We start from the raw sequence: 15,460 nt of genomic DNA on the forward strand, positions 1-15,460 counted from the left end.
CTGGTTCTGTCCCTCCCTCCTCTCACAGAGGGCAACCCTGAGTCCCAGGGGCATGAAGGCACTTATTCATGGTCACAGAGTTAGTAGACATGACAGCCCTGGCAGCAAAAGTGATTGAAAGGAAAAGAGAAGAGTTGATGGGAGGTGAGGAGAAGAGAGGAGGGGCGTTTATTCATTCATTCGTCCCTCCACTCACTTCTTCATTCAGCAAATAAGTACTGCCTTTTGGGTGCTGGGGCCACAAATACAAATATGACCTGGTACCTGCCTTTAGGATCTTCTAGCCAGGGAGGGGACACAGACAGCTGTTGGAATAAAGGGTGCAGGGTACAGTGTGAAGTGAAGGAGGAAAGAGTCATTTCTGCCTAGCGTGTTGGAGTGGGTGGATGATGAGGTCAGGAAAAGCTTCTAAGAGGAAGCAGTTCCACTGAGTCTGAAAAGATGAGGTGGACTAAGTGGAAAGGACGTCTCAGCCGAGGGGCCGGGTGCCAGGCCACAGGGCAAGCTGTGCTGAAGCAGCCCTCCGGGTGAAAGACTGAGTGCTTCTCCTTGGAAATCCTGTTTTGATTGGTGGGGAATGTAGGAGGAAACTTCAAAGAGAGGCCTTGGTGGAGCCTGTGTCACAGCTTTGCCCCTGTGGGCCTGGTTGGTGCAAATCAGCCAACGGACCAGTGTGTAAGTTGCACCCATCACTCAGCTAAGAGCCGGAGGAGGCAGAGCTCTAAACCAGACCTCCGGGCTCCGGGATCGGCTCCACCACGCCCCAAGCTGCCAGACACCACACCGAGGGCTTGGATCCTGGAGGCCAGTAAGACTCATAAATAACACAAATAAAAAGTGACAGTGCTAAAATCCATGAAGAGAGAGTGTGGAGGGAGGGAGTGATTAACTCCAGCTTGGAAGGGGGAGCGGAGGTAGGATCTTGAGGCATGAGTAGGATTTGACGGACAGAGTGGATGGAAGTCACAGTGATGAGTGTTATGCTGGGGGAAGGGCAAGTTATTCTGCTGGCATTTCCACCTCAGGGAGGAGCAGCCATGGATTTTAAAGCAACGAGCAGCTGGAATCTGTGTTTCCTCTGAGCCCCAGCTCCTCCATCTGCCCAGCCCTTGTCCTCTCACCTGCCAGGTCAGCAGTTCTCTGACCAGGGCTGTCTTGGTGCCAGTTTTTCAGTTTGTCTGGCACTTTGTAGATGCTAAATGAATGAATGAATGAATGGAAAAGGGCAATGAGAAAGATTCGGAAGGGCCTCTATCCTTCCACCACTAGGGAAATCTTTTGTAATTCTGAGATTATAAAAAGGAACATTGAGCTTACCCACAGGACCCAAATCTTAGCTTCCCTCTCTGAGGTTCATCATTTTTTGTGCCTTGAATATGTTTGGTGTCTGGTGACCCCTTCTCAGAACAAGGTTTTTTTTTTTTACAGTCTTTGTCAAGGGGTAGATTCTTTTTTGTTTTAAGAACAAGGTTTTAAATATTAAATCAAATATACAGGATCACAAAAGAACATTTATATTAAAATATAGTTATCAGAATATTAAAAAAATAAATTAATGTTATAGTACTAGATAATGCTTATTTACTAACATGTTAAATAAGATTTAGTAGCAAGTCTCATTAATTACCGTAATTTTGAAGTAGCGATGAGCTTAATGGCATTTTGAAATATCTGTAACATCGTAACAGATCTGAAAATATCTATGATTTCTACTGGTAATAAAATCGCAGAACTGCTAACTACTATGGTTCGTTGCCTGCATTTGTTGCCGAAGGAAGCGCTCAAAGACAATTAAAGGTTCATGAAACAAAGAAGCATTTTTTCTCCCCATCCATGTTTATGCAGCCACGGAGTCCCCTCTTTGGTTGTGAGCTTCTGCCCACCATTCCTCAGCATCCTCATCTGCTCTTACTATAAAGGCCGTGGTTGCTGGGCCGGGGGCACGTTTGAGACTGGACACCTGGTGCCGGAGACCGCCGCAGGGAGGTGGCTCAGGGAGGCGCGTTGGATGCAGGAGGAAATGCTTTGTCTCCAGGAGAATTGCTGGACTCAGCAGCTCTCACGGGTTGAAGAGGCTGTTGGATCAAGTGTGCAGGATACAGCGGGACAGGGAAGAGGGGACTCCTGACTCGGGAGGTGGTAAGAGGCCCACACGTGGAGCGTTCTCCCTTCCCCTCACTGGACGAGAGCTCAGTGAGACCCGGGAGCTGCATAAATACCTTTGAGTTACCAGGAGTCGGCTGAAGGTGTTTGTTTGTTTATTTATTTGTTTGTTTTTTAGGCTGTGTATCAAATTGGAAATGATGAAAAAGTGGATAGGGGTGTGTGGACACAGACTCCTTCTGTGTGTGGTTCCACATTTCTGCAGGGCAGTCTGGCGACATGTACCCAAAGCCATAAACGTGTGACTACACTTTGGTCCAGCAATCCTCCTGCTAACATTTTGTTTCTTCAGGAAATAACTGTATGCTTCTTATAAAGATATGTGTGCAAAACGTTTATTGGTGTTTTAAACAATAGCAAAATAAACTAATCAAACAAGCAAAACAGAAAAAATCATTCACAATATATTGGAAAGAGGACAAAACCAAATGCAGACAAATCCAAAAGAGTATCACAGTCTGAAAACAACTGGGAAAGCTAAAACAGACATTCATGGAAAATGCTGGACGCACTTACATGAAGTGTTAACAGTGGTAGTCTTTGCAGAGTGGGATCACCGTGACACAGTGCTTTCTCCATGTGCTGTTCAGGTTTTCTAAACCTCTTGTGGGGACCACGTAGTATGTAGCGCAGCTGGATACATTCATTTTCGGGGATGGTGAATTTGTGTCTGAAAGAACGACCACTGCATTTGTTTCAAAAAGTCATTTCTTGCAGCCAGCCCTGTGGCGTAGTGGTTAAGTTTGGCGTGCTCCACTTCATCGGTCTGGGTTTGGTTCCCAGGTGCAGACCTACACCACTTGTTGGCAGCAATGCTGTGGTGGTGTCCCACACACAAAATAGAGGAAGACTGGCACAGATGTTAGCTCAGAGTGAATCTTCCTCAGCAAAAAAAAAAAATAAAAATAAAAAAAAAAAATCATTTTTCCAAGAAATTAGAGTTCAGTTCAAATCTATCTCCTGACACTGTGAATTCAATAAGGACAACTAAAAAGGAAAAGGAAAAGGAAACTGCTCCAAGGAAAGTTCTGAAGCAATTGCAGGTCTTGTCATCCAACGGCAGAATCTCCAGGGGGAGTTGGCATCAGTAGCCTCCCTTGAGCCTCCTCCCCTACTAACAGCAGCAACCTGGTGGTTACACAGTGTCCATGCCAGCCTCTGCCGCTTACAGGCAAAGGAACTTGATCCTCGCAGACAATGTAGGCTGCCATTCGGGATGGGATGGGGACGTAGGAGTGGGGAGTGTGTCATGGGGCTTGGGGGTCCCTGGGCTCAGTGGACCCTTCCTGGTGTCTGAGCTCTCACTTCTTCCTTCTCACCTAGAAGAGGCAGGAGTCCTGGCAACTCCGGGCAAGGAACACACACCCATCTCACTAAAACCTCAGCCTCCTGGAATCGCTGACTTCAAATGCCTGAAAATCCTGATGCTTCGCTTTGTCTTTACAAACTTTTTCTTTCAGAGATGGATTGCGTCTCAATTGTACTGAATATTTGTAATACTTTCATGCCTTTGCTCCACAAATATTTACTGAGTGCTCACATCAGAGAGCAAATTGTTAGTGGCTCTCTCTAGGAGGGTGGGGGCCCCCACTGCTCACCATTCATAGCAGATTCCAACCATTCTTCCCAGTTTGGTTAATGGGGGCCCTTGGGCTGAGCATGTGGAGCTCTGAGGGGAGGGATCCATGTCCAGGGCTGGGTGGGGACCACATGGGGGCTGCTGGGAGGCAGGAGGGGGCCGGAGGTGGATGAAGGGGGAATTGGTGGGGTTGCCATGGGTGCGACAACAATGAGTCCATGCAGGGACCCCCCAGGGGGCCGGGCAGGGCTGAGGGCCCTGTAAAAGTGAATGGGTTTATACCCGGTGCTGATGGGCAGGGCTTTGTGCCATTCAGTCCTTTCTCCAATCCACCCACCCACCTCCATCCAAAGAGATCCCCTCTCCATCACTACTCTATACACTCTATAGCTGTGAGCACCTAATATAGCTCCTGTGGCCTGGGAGGAGAGCCAGGAAAGTAAATCACTGTTATCTAGAGAAAGCGCTGGGTGAGCTCAGTTTAAGGGGCAGCCTTGGAGCAAATGAGGTAATGGCCAGCTTCGCTGGAGGGGAGCGGAAGGGAGGAGGAGGGGAGCCCGTGGAAGGAAGAGCGAGTGAAAAAGCAGAGATGTGTCAAACAGGACAGCCTGGCCCAGGAACCAGGGCTTGCAGCCAGAGCCAGGCTGCTGGCCGCAGAAGAGGCCAGCCACAAGGCAGGCTACAGCAAGCATCATGGTCATGCTTGGGGCCACAGAGAGCTGAGGCTGGTGGGTATGGAGGGTGGGTGGGGAAGCGAGGGGCTGGGCAGGGGCCGTGGTTGACACTGTGACACAGAGACTACCTGGGAAACTGTAGCCACATACAGTGGGGGTGACCCTAGGAAGAGAGAGTGGATCTGAAAAATAGCTAGGAATAAATGGACTGGTAGCAGGTGATGGGTAAGGACACCAAGGAGGGAGGGCCAGCAATGATGGGTGCAGTACCAGGCAAGTGCAGGTGTGGAGGCAAGAGGCTGACTCAGTCTTGAGTTGGTTCTGAGACAGCCCGCTGGGGAGCCCAGGAGGCAGTTGTTTGCTGGGATTTGGAGCTTGGGAGAGAGGACCCTGGGCCTGGGCTGAGCTTTACAGACAGTCCTGTCCTGGTAAAGGGGACCTGCTGCAGAGCCAGGAGGTGGGGGGGGCCGCCAGTGCTACCACCGGTGACCTTGGTAAGTTGGTGTACCTCTCAAGGTCGCGGTTCCCTCCCCTGTGTAGTATGGATTGAGGTCATGGTGAGGATTAAGTGAGATGACCTGTGTACCTATGTTCTGTGCCTGGAACAATGCCTGGTGCCTGCAAGTGCCCAGTGAATCTTAGCTACTGTCGTTATGACTACTGGGGACACCTGAGGTTTCAAGTGGTGTTGAAGCGTTATGAATGGATGAGGTGGCCCAGGGAGAGAGTGGTGAGTGAGCGGGGAGAGGCTGAGGACAGCTCTGCCCCTGAGCATGTAAGGAGGTTTTCTCACTCCGTTTCTGAGCATCTGAGGCAAAATGGTGGCTAGAAAAAAATCATGGGGTTGTGGTTTAAAATCTTTTAAAACAAATTCTCACCAGACCTTCTGAATATATCAATCACTTAGTTTTATGAGCAAGCCTAATTAAACTTTTATTCGTTGTATTTCTAAAAGAAGAAAGTGACACTGCAGATACCATACAGGACATCTTTAAGGTATCTAGGAACCACTTGATCCAAAACTTGCTGTTTAACCAGCTGTGTGACCTTGGGGAGCCACCCATTCTCTCTGAGCCGGAGTTAATTTACTGTAGAACGACTCAGTCAGATCACAATCATCACTCAGGTTTCTTCTGGTCCTAAAAGTCTAGTTCTAAAAGCAACCAACTGTTAGGCTGGTTTTAGTTGCCTGATGTACTTAAAAGTTAAATGATGGATCTTCTTTAAAAACGTGTATATGTGGAGGGCAGGAGAGAAGCTTAGTCTATAGCAGGTGGGATGCAAAAGCAGGTGGGGAGAGGACAGTGTGATGGAGTGGATGGTGTCAGGTAAGGGAATCTGGTACTCCCAGCGGGGAGGGTCAGTCAGTCGGTCAGCAGCCGGGGCTGGGGCCTCTCGTGTGTGAACCGCTGTGCTGGAGGCGGGCACCATCCCACGACCATGAAATGATGCCAAGACCATAGGCAAGCTCCTGAATTTCTTCAAGCTTCTCTCTAAAATGGTAATACCAACGTTTAACTCCAAGGGTGTTATGAGAGTAACTGCACTAACATGGTGTATTTCTTTGTATACGGTGGGGCTTGCAGAGATGCAGAGAGTACAACAAAAGTTAATGAATGAGGACACGGGGATGAAGAGATAATAAGATGAAGAAGAGGTGAATTAACCTCCAGATTGCACATGGAGGGCCCTCTATAGTGGCAGGCAGTGGGCTGCAAATTCAGTTCTGAGCTTCTACTCTGTCGAAGAAAGGAGGAAATACAATCTGTCTGATCACATCACTTCTGGTTAAAATTTTTCAGTGGCTACCTATTGCCCTTGGATAAAAGCCAAGAGCCTTCAACTGTCTCACAGCCTCCTCTGCTCCCACCACATTCTACGGCATAAAGAAGCCCAACTTCTCCCTTTCTTGGGCTGGCCATTTTCCCGCTCGCTCTCATCTCTTTCCGGGCTCAGCTCATCTGTCTCTTCCTCTTGGAAGCTTCCCTGATCCTGAGGCTGGGCAAGAGGGCACTGCTCTCCGCTCCCCAAGAATCCTGTACGTCCTTCCTCATGGGCTCCCAAAGCCTGCCTGTAATTGCTGGTCTGTCTTCCCTCCAGTCACCCAACTCCTTTTCGGTGGCTCCAGCCCTCCCAGAGAGCTTGACACACAGCAGGCGCTCAGCAGATATTGGTAGAATGAATGGATCTGCTGAAAGTTGCACAGCTTCTCCTGGCCTGACATCTCTGTGTCAGGTCTCCCCATGGATCTTCAGAAAGGGGGCTCCATGTGGTGTGTTGGGACACACGACATGGCCCACGTCCTGGCCAGTTGGATTGAATAAATGGTGATCTGGGAGAAATGGAAAGAGGCTGATGGTGTGGTTACAGCAGGACTCGCTGGAGAAAAAATCTCAGATAATGAGAAGTGAGGTGAGAGTTGATGAGTCAGTTTAAGATAGTTTACATAAAACCTTCAAAAGTCATATTAGGAAGCCTGCTTTCTGTTACCACCCCTTGTAAGGCATATCTGAGAAGTTAGTGAGAATTTTGGAAATAAACAAAAGATCAGCCCCAGAAAAGAGAAAGCAGAGGCTGATACAAACTCGTAGACCCAGGGGACATTTTCTGGAGCGAAGGTCACAGAGGTGAAAGTCCAGCAACTAATCTGAATTATCCACAAGGTAAATAGATAACAAGCAATCAGAAGTTCACCTGGTGAAAGCTTTCAGACTTTCTGAGCTGTGAAGATGCTATAGTGATGCTCGTGGTGAATATTTCCAGAAGCTTGAACAATCATAGTGAACACTCCATACCAACACTCACAACTAGAGATTGTCCCAAAGATCTTTAATCATTTTATATATATATATATATATATGCCTCATTACAGATATATCACTGGAATCTAAGCTACTTGAAAATGGTAAGAACACATCCTTTTCGTGAATTTCCCACAGTGTCTGTTCCAGAATCTTCACATTATACTCGCTTGTTGAATTAAATTGAATTCAAATGATTAGAGATGTATAGTTTTCAGATATAGGAAAGACATGCTAAGTTTAATGGTAGAGGCTTCCATTTCAGATAGGTTAAAAAGAATTACTTGTAAAAAATATTCCCTACCCGGTTAAAAAAATGATCCGGAGCCTATGTGAAAAAAGCCTTAAGGGTTTTGGACAATAATGTATTGTATGTGAGTCATCATTGTGAAATGACTTCCAAGAAGATCCTCAGGACCCATGGGCTGCATTTATAAAAGTGTGTGGTGGTCCTTTCCTTTATCAGTCAAACCACATCTGGAGTCTTAAGTTCTGTTACGGACCCTATGTCTCATATATGAGATGGGTAAACACAGATTGCATTCAGGAAATGGTGACCAGGAAGGAGAAGACACTCAAAGTTATGAGATGTGGGAAACAATTGAAGTAAGATTCCATTTATGCCACATCCATCTTCTCACCCAAACCAGAATCTTGGTGCTAATTCTAGACTCTTTCACCTCCCTCAATCTCTCTTGGATCCCGGCACTGCTCTCCATTCCCAAGTGTCCCCAGCTGAGTTCTGGTGACCCCAGGTCTCTCCCAGGCTCTGGGGCAGCCCCCTTCCTCCAGGGCTGCTCATCTCCACTCATGCTCCCCACAGCTCTCAGGGTGAGCATCCTAAAATGCACATCTGTTTATACCATTCCCTGCTCAGAGTCCTTAATGAATACTGGAACCTTCAGCCCACTGACTCAAGCCCATTGTTACAGGCTTATCCTATCCTCGTCCCTCCCCTCAGGCATCCCCCAGCTCCGGCCAAACCTAGCAGGTCCCTCAATATGCCACACACTTTCTCACCTCCACACTTTTGCACCTACGGTTTCCTCGGTGAGCTAGGACACTCAACATCGAGACCATGCTAGGACAGAAGCTCAACTCCAGCTAACCCACAAAAAGAGAAAGAATGATCATGAATGCAATAGATGCCTGAATATAAGAGAATCCTGAATATACAAAACTGCCCAGTAAGAAGATTCGTTGCCTTGTCTCAATGTTTTTCCCAAGTCGAACACTTACACATTGTGGGGAGGGCAGAGACGGCAGCCAGTAGCTCTGACTTTACATCCTTTCAGCGTCCTGAATTCAGAGGCAAGAAACAGGTTTCATCCTTAGCAGAAGATCCTCAGGGAAGACGCCGAGGGTCTGAGCTGCTCTGGGCCTTCCCTGAGCCAATCACTGTGGCCAGGGGATAGGGGCTCACTCTGATTGGTCGCTGCAGCAGAGAGGGGCGGGGCACCGAGTGTGGGACCCACCAGGATCTTCTGCAGGGAGGGATGCCGGGGAGGTGGTTCCCAAAGGAAAGGATGCTGGGGTGACAGACACCTATGTCTCCTCTCTTGCGAGCCTTCTCTAACATTCCCTGAAGAGTCAAGTGCTTCCTCCTAAGGGCTTCCAGAAGTCCTCATTAATATCTCTCTCCCAGCTTGGGTTACTTTACTGTGTTTTTTGGATTATATGTCTTCTCATCCATCGGATGTAAGCTCCTAGAGAGCAGGGATTTTGTTTATCCTGGTCATCTTCTGTCTGCCCGCTATAGTCGCTCTCCACCCTTTTCACCCTGCTTGCCCATGTGGATGGTATCACGGGACCCTGGGCCTGGTTTGGCCACTGGGGCTCCTCAGCAAGAGATGAAAGGGAGAGATGAGGGGGAGACTGAGATGATTATCCCTCTGGCTCTTTCTCTGCAGGGTGACTGTGAACTGGCTGCCTCCCTGGACTGAAGGTGACAGCTCCTGCCAGACAGTTCTCTCTACATGGCTTTGGGTTCTGGAAACAGCTCCCTTCACTCGCCCCTCCCAACCCTGCTCTGCTCTTCACAGCCCAGGGTTCGGAACTATCTCTTTAGGTTTCCCTATACCCTGCCCACACCAGATAAATAGCTCCTTTATTAAGCTCTCCGCATAGCACCCAATTAGAGTGTGCCACCTGGTTCCTGCTAGGACCCTGCCTAACACAGTGTTCTATTCATCTTTGTTTCCCCAGGACTCAACACAGAGCCTTCCACACCACGGGCACTGAATGCATCCAGGAATTAAGGACTGATTAAGCATCAGCTGGTTAGAGGAGTGTTGAGCCCTATATGGAAAATGGACCAGCGGAGTAGCTTTCAAATCTTTTTGGCAAGGCTCATAGTAAAAAACATAGCTCATATTGTAGTGCAGTAGACACATACATATTTATATATAACTGAAGGAGAAGTTTCTTGAGGCAATGCTTCCCTTTATGATGTGTGAGGCACTGTGATATTTTCTACTTAATTCTACTCTGTTTCAAATTCGAATCCTCGTTTTGGTCTGCTAAATTGATTTCATGACCTGAAAAATGATTGCAAGCCATGGCTTAAGAAGCTCTGCCCCGTGACCTTTAGCGTTGCCTCCATTCTGGAGAGTCTGATTCAGACGGTAGAATTCTAAGGCATCACAAAAGAGAATGTGACAGTGTCACAGTGCTGATGCATTTGGTGGGAGTTGGCTTCATTGCCTTGAAAAAATCAAATGAAATTGCCATTCAATCTTCAGTTTTTCATAGAATTTTTACTCAAAGTTGGTCTTTTTTAGGTTTGGCCTAATTTGGAGGAGGGAGTGGCTCAGAGCTCTTAAAACACGCTGACGTGATGTGAGCAGTTTTAAGCATCGGATTCAAAAAGTCAGTGTCGGGGACCACAAGTCTGAGTGCTCCAGAGCAGGTCTGAAGTGGAAAGCTAATCTTATGTGCTTGCCTAAGGGTCCCCGGGTCTCTCCTCTGTGTCCTTGCTGCCACCAGCAGCTCCTTCTCCTCCTAGCAAAAGCATTTCTTGGTGCCCTGGTTATATGTAGAACTCGACCAAGAGGACAACACGGGCCTATCAGTGTCACCAGGGCCATGCAATCCATTTGCGATTAGATATTGTCTCACTGTTTCAAACTCAGCCCAGGTCTGTGGTCCTCCCCACCTCAAACACTGTATGATTCCATTTTAAAAACTGAGTTCTATGTTCTCTAAAATTGACTCTCCGCTCCTAATTCACCACTTGTCATTCTCCTGGTATCTGTCAAGTCAAGTTAGAAGGGTAGAAGATGGTAACAGGCATTATTTCATGGTGATTCAGAATCAAATCCTTAAAGCTGGCCTTCAGCCAGACATCACCTCCTTGCAAGGTTCTTGAGGGGGAGAAATGTGGAAAAGACAAGCCCAGGTGGGTGGGCATGCGACGAGACGGGGCTCGCAGAGCAGGCTTGGCGAGCCCTGCAGGCTGTCATTCACTTATTTATTTGTCATCATTCTTTCAAAAAATTCCTATCAACGCTCACGAGATGCCAGGTATGGGGGAGAGAACAGTGAGTAAAACGGCGTCCCTATCCTGGGGAAGCTCATGTTCTGGGGAGGGAATCAGAAAAGAGACAAATAAATAAATCTATAGATACTACCATAGGAGATGGCGGTAAGTGCTGTGCAGAAAGTACGTCCAGCTAAGAAGTGTGTCAGACAGTGTGTGTGTGTGTGTGTGTGTGTGTGTGCACGTGGGACACATTGTGTACATGGGAACATTATTTTAGTTAGTGGTGTCAGTGTGGGCTCTTTGAGGAAGTGACATTTGAGGAGAAAGCCGAGTGGATTTGAGCCAAGGAAATATCTGGGGGAAAAGCATCTGGTGAGAGGATGACACACGAAGGCCTTGAGACCACGAAGAAGAGTCCTTATGCCCAGGGGAGAGGCAGGCCTGGGGCCTCGAACCACAGCAGGCTGAGCAGCATCCTCCGCACTTCTCCACCCCAGCCTGTGCCAAACATTGACCACCTTTTTGACACAAAGACTGAATGATTTTTAAAATTATTTTTAATTGCGGTAAAATATACATAATAAAAGTTACCAGCTTAACCATTTTTAAGTGCATAGTTCAGTGGCATTAAGTACATTCACAATGACGTCAACCACCATCACCATCCATCCACAGAACTCTTTGCATCTTGCAAAATTGAAACTCTATACCTATTACACAATAATTCCCCACCCCGCCTTCTCCCAGCCCCTGGCAACCACCATTCTCCTTTCTGTCTCCAGGAATGAACTTGACAACTCTAGGAACCTCATATGAATGGAGTCACACAGTATTTGTCCTTTTGCGACTGGCTTATTTCACTTAGCATAGTGTCCTCAAGGTTCATCTGTGCTGTGGCACGTGTCAGGATTTCCTTCCTTCTTAAGACTGAATAATAAGCCATTGTATGGATATGCACATTTTGTTTACCCTCGTCTTCAACGGACACTGGGTTGCTCCCACTTCTTGGCTGTCGTGAATAGTGTTGCCAAGAACACAGTTGTGCGAATATCTCTTCGAGTCCTTCTTTTCAGTTCTTTTGGGTGTATACCCAGGGTGGATCGACAATTTTAGGTCACTTTTCCCTTGGCTTGATCCTCTGTTCTTTGCACATGGCCCCCCGATAATGATGCCATCCACCGAGAGCTGCCATTGTCTGTCTGCATGGCCCTCTCCCCTGTGGGCTGTAAGCTCCTGGTGGACAGGGAGCGTGTGCTTGGCATTCTTGCACCCTGGTGCTGTGGACGGCACAGGGTCTGTCCTCCAGAAGGTTTACTAAATGAATGAATTTGTTCGGGGCTGCTGCTGAGAGGAGGGCAAAGGGTGGGTTGGAACGAGCGCTTATGTATTGGGCCTCTCTGATTTTGTTCAAAAGGAAGGCACTGCCCCTAAAATAAAAACTGATATAATCCTCCTCCATGTGAGAGAATAGGAAACCCACAGAGGGAAGTGACCAGCCAGTCATCCAGGCGCAGTTAGTGGCCCAGCCGGGATCCGAATCCAGGCTCCTCATTCTCTCTCCTGAGCCGCTGCCCCACGGCCTTTGCCAAGAAGGGAAACTGTCTTCTGTTGTTTTCTCCCTTGTTCTCTGCTTGTCTCTTCCCTCACTTTCAAGGGCAGAGCAGTGCCAAGGACAGAAGAGAGGGCAGACCCCTCACCAGACTCAGCGTTGGTCCTGGGCCCTGCCAGGTTGGACAGCTCGAGGTGGCATCAGCAGGGCTCCCGGAGGAAGGCAAGTGTGCTTTCTCTTCCCACGAGCTTTAATCAAGTTCAGGGTCTTTCAGCCCCAGGGCTCTGAGTGGCGACCCTGGCTCCAGGCAGCTCAGCTGATCTCCAGATGGCTCAGCAAGAGGGACACGGATGAAGCTCTTCACGCTCCGAGGCTCTTCCCTGAGGAGATGGTCTGCTTCCTTTTGATCGTGGACTCGACCGGTCGAGAGAGAGAGAGAGAGAGAGAGAGAGAGAGAGAGGGGCCCAAAGTGTGGGTGTGGGTGTGAGTGTGAGAGACCTAAGGGGTGGAGAGTGTGTGTAAGAATGTGTGTGAGAGAGGCCCAAGGTGTATGGGGTGTGTGTGTAAGTGTGTGAGTGAGAGAGACCCAAGGTGTGAGATGGGTATGAGTTTGAGTGTGTGTATGAGTGTGAGTGTCTGTGCACACGTGTGTGTGGTATAGACAGGGAACAAGAGAGAAATGTGATGCAGAGAATCAGAACCTTCCTCAGAGAGTGCTGGGGGCTAAATGACCTGAAAAGCACTTGGAATAGTACCTGGCACACCGTAGGGGCCGTGCGGATGATTCTTACTATGATGGAGGCAGAGAGACACAGAGAGAGGTAGATCGGGAGAGAGGGAGGTAGAGAGGGGCAGGGAAGGTGGGAGGGGGATGGAACTAGTCCTTGAAACCCCAGCAATTTAACAAAGGTGGAATCTGGGGAGAGCTCCCTTGTCTTGTGGTTCTCCCATAGAGCTGACTATGCTCACCCTCCTCCCCTGTTGTATTTTTAAATTTAAAAACACAGTCTCCATTGTGTAAAGGAGGATAATCTTCTGGATTCCCTGAAGTACCTCAGCGCCCTGTACATAGAGAATCTGCCTGGTACCAGCGATCGAGGTCCCCCGGACAGGGACAGCGGGGTCTGTTCTGCAGCGGCCACACCTCCCTCCCTCTGTCCCTCACTAGTAAGGACGCTGCAGCCTCAGCCCTCGCTGCCCACCCTGTCCCCATAAATCATTTAGGCTCTGTCCCATCCTTGGCAGAGGGAACTGCTTCCCAGCTGTGAAGGTGAATCCCACACAGCCTGTGGCCCACTGGACGGGGGTGGGTCCCAGGTCCCTCCAGGCCCTGAAGAGATTACCCTAGTGCAGCTAATCCTAAAACCAGAGGGAGCTCCATCCTGGACCTGTGACTTGAAGGTGTCCCCCATTGTGATGGCTCTGGAGAGACAAGGCACATAGGGCCTCCACGATGTCTACATTGATTTACAGTCTGGGCCATCACAGGGGGACTCTTCTGGTCCACGTTTAAAAAATGCTGTCTTCTTTCTCTTTGGAGACTGACACGAGGCCTGCAGGAGGCTTCCTTCCCCAGCAGAGCCAGCTGCTGCGCTGGCAGGCCCGGGCACACTGCTGTCCCCAGAACTGTCCTTGTGGCTCAGGCCACTGGTGGCTGCACTAACCCCACTTCCCCTCCACCTTTGCATCAGGAGAAAAGCAAATAGCCAGACCAAATAACTGTTTGCCTTCGCCCCCTACCCTCCAGGCAGCAGAAAGGGATCAGTGAGAAGCATTCAGGGAGAGGGAAAAGGGAGATGGGCTTCTCTGGCCAGAGAATGTGAGAGCTGCCTTGGCCTGGGGAAGGAGGACGGTGTGCAGCCCAGAGCAGGACTGAGGGAGGGATGCTGCGGGCACAGCTAGTGAAGCTTGAAGAGGCAATGCTGTTAAACACTCTACGCCCAGTGCAGAGAATGCATGGTCTTTTTAGATATAGAAGAGCAATTGCTGCTCCTTAGTGAGACAGACAGAGAGACAAAGGGATAAGGAGGCATCTCCTTGCCCTAGGGACCCGTTGTCAAGGTGGCTTCCTAGGGAAAAGCAGAACCTTCAGTGCTAAGACGATTTTCAAGGCTGGTCCTTGGGGCCTGCGTCTGGCCTCCCTGCTCAGCATTGCTGCACAGGGGAGGCTGTGTGCTGGCTTCCTCCTATCCCAGTTGCAAGGGGCAGCAAAACCCAAGCAGGTTATTACATCAGCGACTTTTCCCTTCCTCAGCCCCTGGGGAGCCCGGCCAGGTGGGAAAGCAGCGGGAACCTTTGCAACACAAATAAAGGATGATCTCAAGTGGCAGCAATGCTATTAGAAAATGAGAGACACATCTTATGGGCTTCACTCAGACTGAAAGGGATGGAGCCAAGCCCAGTTCCTTTCAGGGCTGCAGGCCAACCTGGGAGACCAAGAGCTGGAAAGATGGCCCTGAAACACAGGTTTGGTGACTTATGACACTGAACGACTTTAATTCACAGGGGAGCACGCCTGTTCCTTTACCATCCTTGCCTATTTGCAGCATTTGCTGTAAAATGGAAAGAAATACCCAGCTGCCATCTCCCACATACAGGCAGGGAGCAAATGAAATGTTTTCCTATTGTGTAAAATGCCCACGTTTTCCCATAAGCAGAGCATGGAACGATGTCATCAACCCCACCTCTTCCTTTGATTTTCCAAAAACACCTTCCAGAAGAGAGAGCAAACACCAGTTTTGTGGATGTGTGTCTACTACACAGGCACCTTTTGCGTCACCATCATGTTAAAAGTCTTTCTGTGTTCCCACAGCCACCTTGACGTCCTCAGGAGGAAAATTAGATTTGCACCAAACACGAGTGGGAAAGGGAGAGGCCGAAAATGCCTGATGCTGCTCGGCTCCATGAGGTGACGTCATGCCCCTAAAACCTTTAGGAGCCTGAGAGCCCAGGAAGGTGGTAGCCACACCCATGCCCCCTGCTCTCTGCTCTTCCTGAGCTCCCAGGACATACCCAGCCCACAGCATGGAGGGCCCGTTTCCTGGGAGTCCTGCTCCCTGACAGTCCTAGTCACACCTGGCTGCCAGAAATGTACCCTTATTCTCCTCTCACCTGCTCCCTGTGACCCCAAGTTCATCCAGTCTGAAGACAGTTTATCAAAGTGATAATAGTCGGATGAAAAACAGGGGAAAAATAAGCCCTTTTCTTATAGAG

General features: G+C 49.0%; 1 long non-coding RNA gene across 3 annotated transcripts; it reads left to right on the forward strand.

Moving 5' to 3' along the window:
* Positions 1-8,681: 8,681 nt before the first annotated feature.
* On the forward strand, positions 8,682-10,423 carry LOC111768680 (uncharacterized). Of its 3 annotated transcripts, none has more exons than XR_002801153.2 (3): positions 8,682-8,915; positions 9,128-9,265; positions 9,423-10,423. It is a non-coding gene; the product is annotated as an uncharacterized lncRNA (long non-coding RNA). The 3 variants fall into 3 exon arrangements; XR_011427968.1 differs by having other exon boundaries at positions 8,684-8,915; positions 9,128-9,162; XR_011427967.1 differs by lacking the exon at positions 8,682-8,915 and having other exon boundaries at positions 9,027-9,162; positions 9,423-9,590.
* The last annotated feature ends 5,037 nt before the right edge of the window (positions 10,424-15,460 follow it).

Source organism: Equus caballus, chromosome 17 (genome assembly GCF_041296265.1).
Source record: "Equus caballus isolate H_3958 breed thoroughbred chromosome 17, TB-T2T, whole genome shotgun sequence".
Lineage (NCBI taxonomy): Eukaryota > Metazoa > Chordata > Mammalia > Perissodactyla > Equidae > Equus > Equus caballus.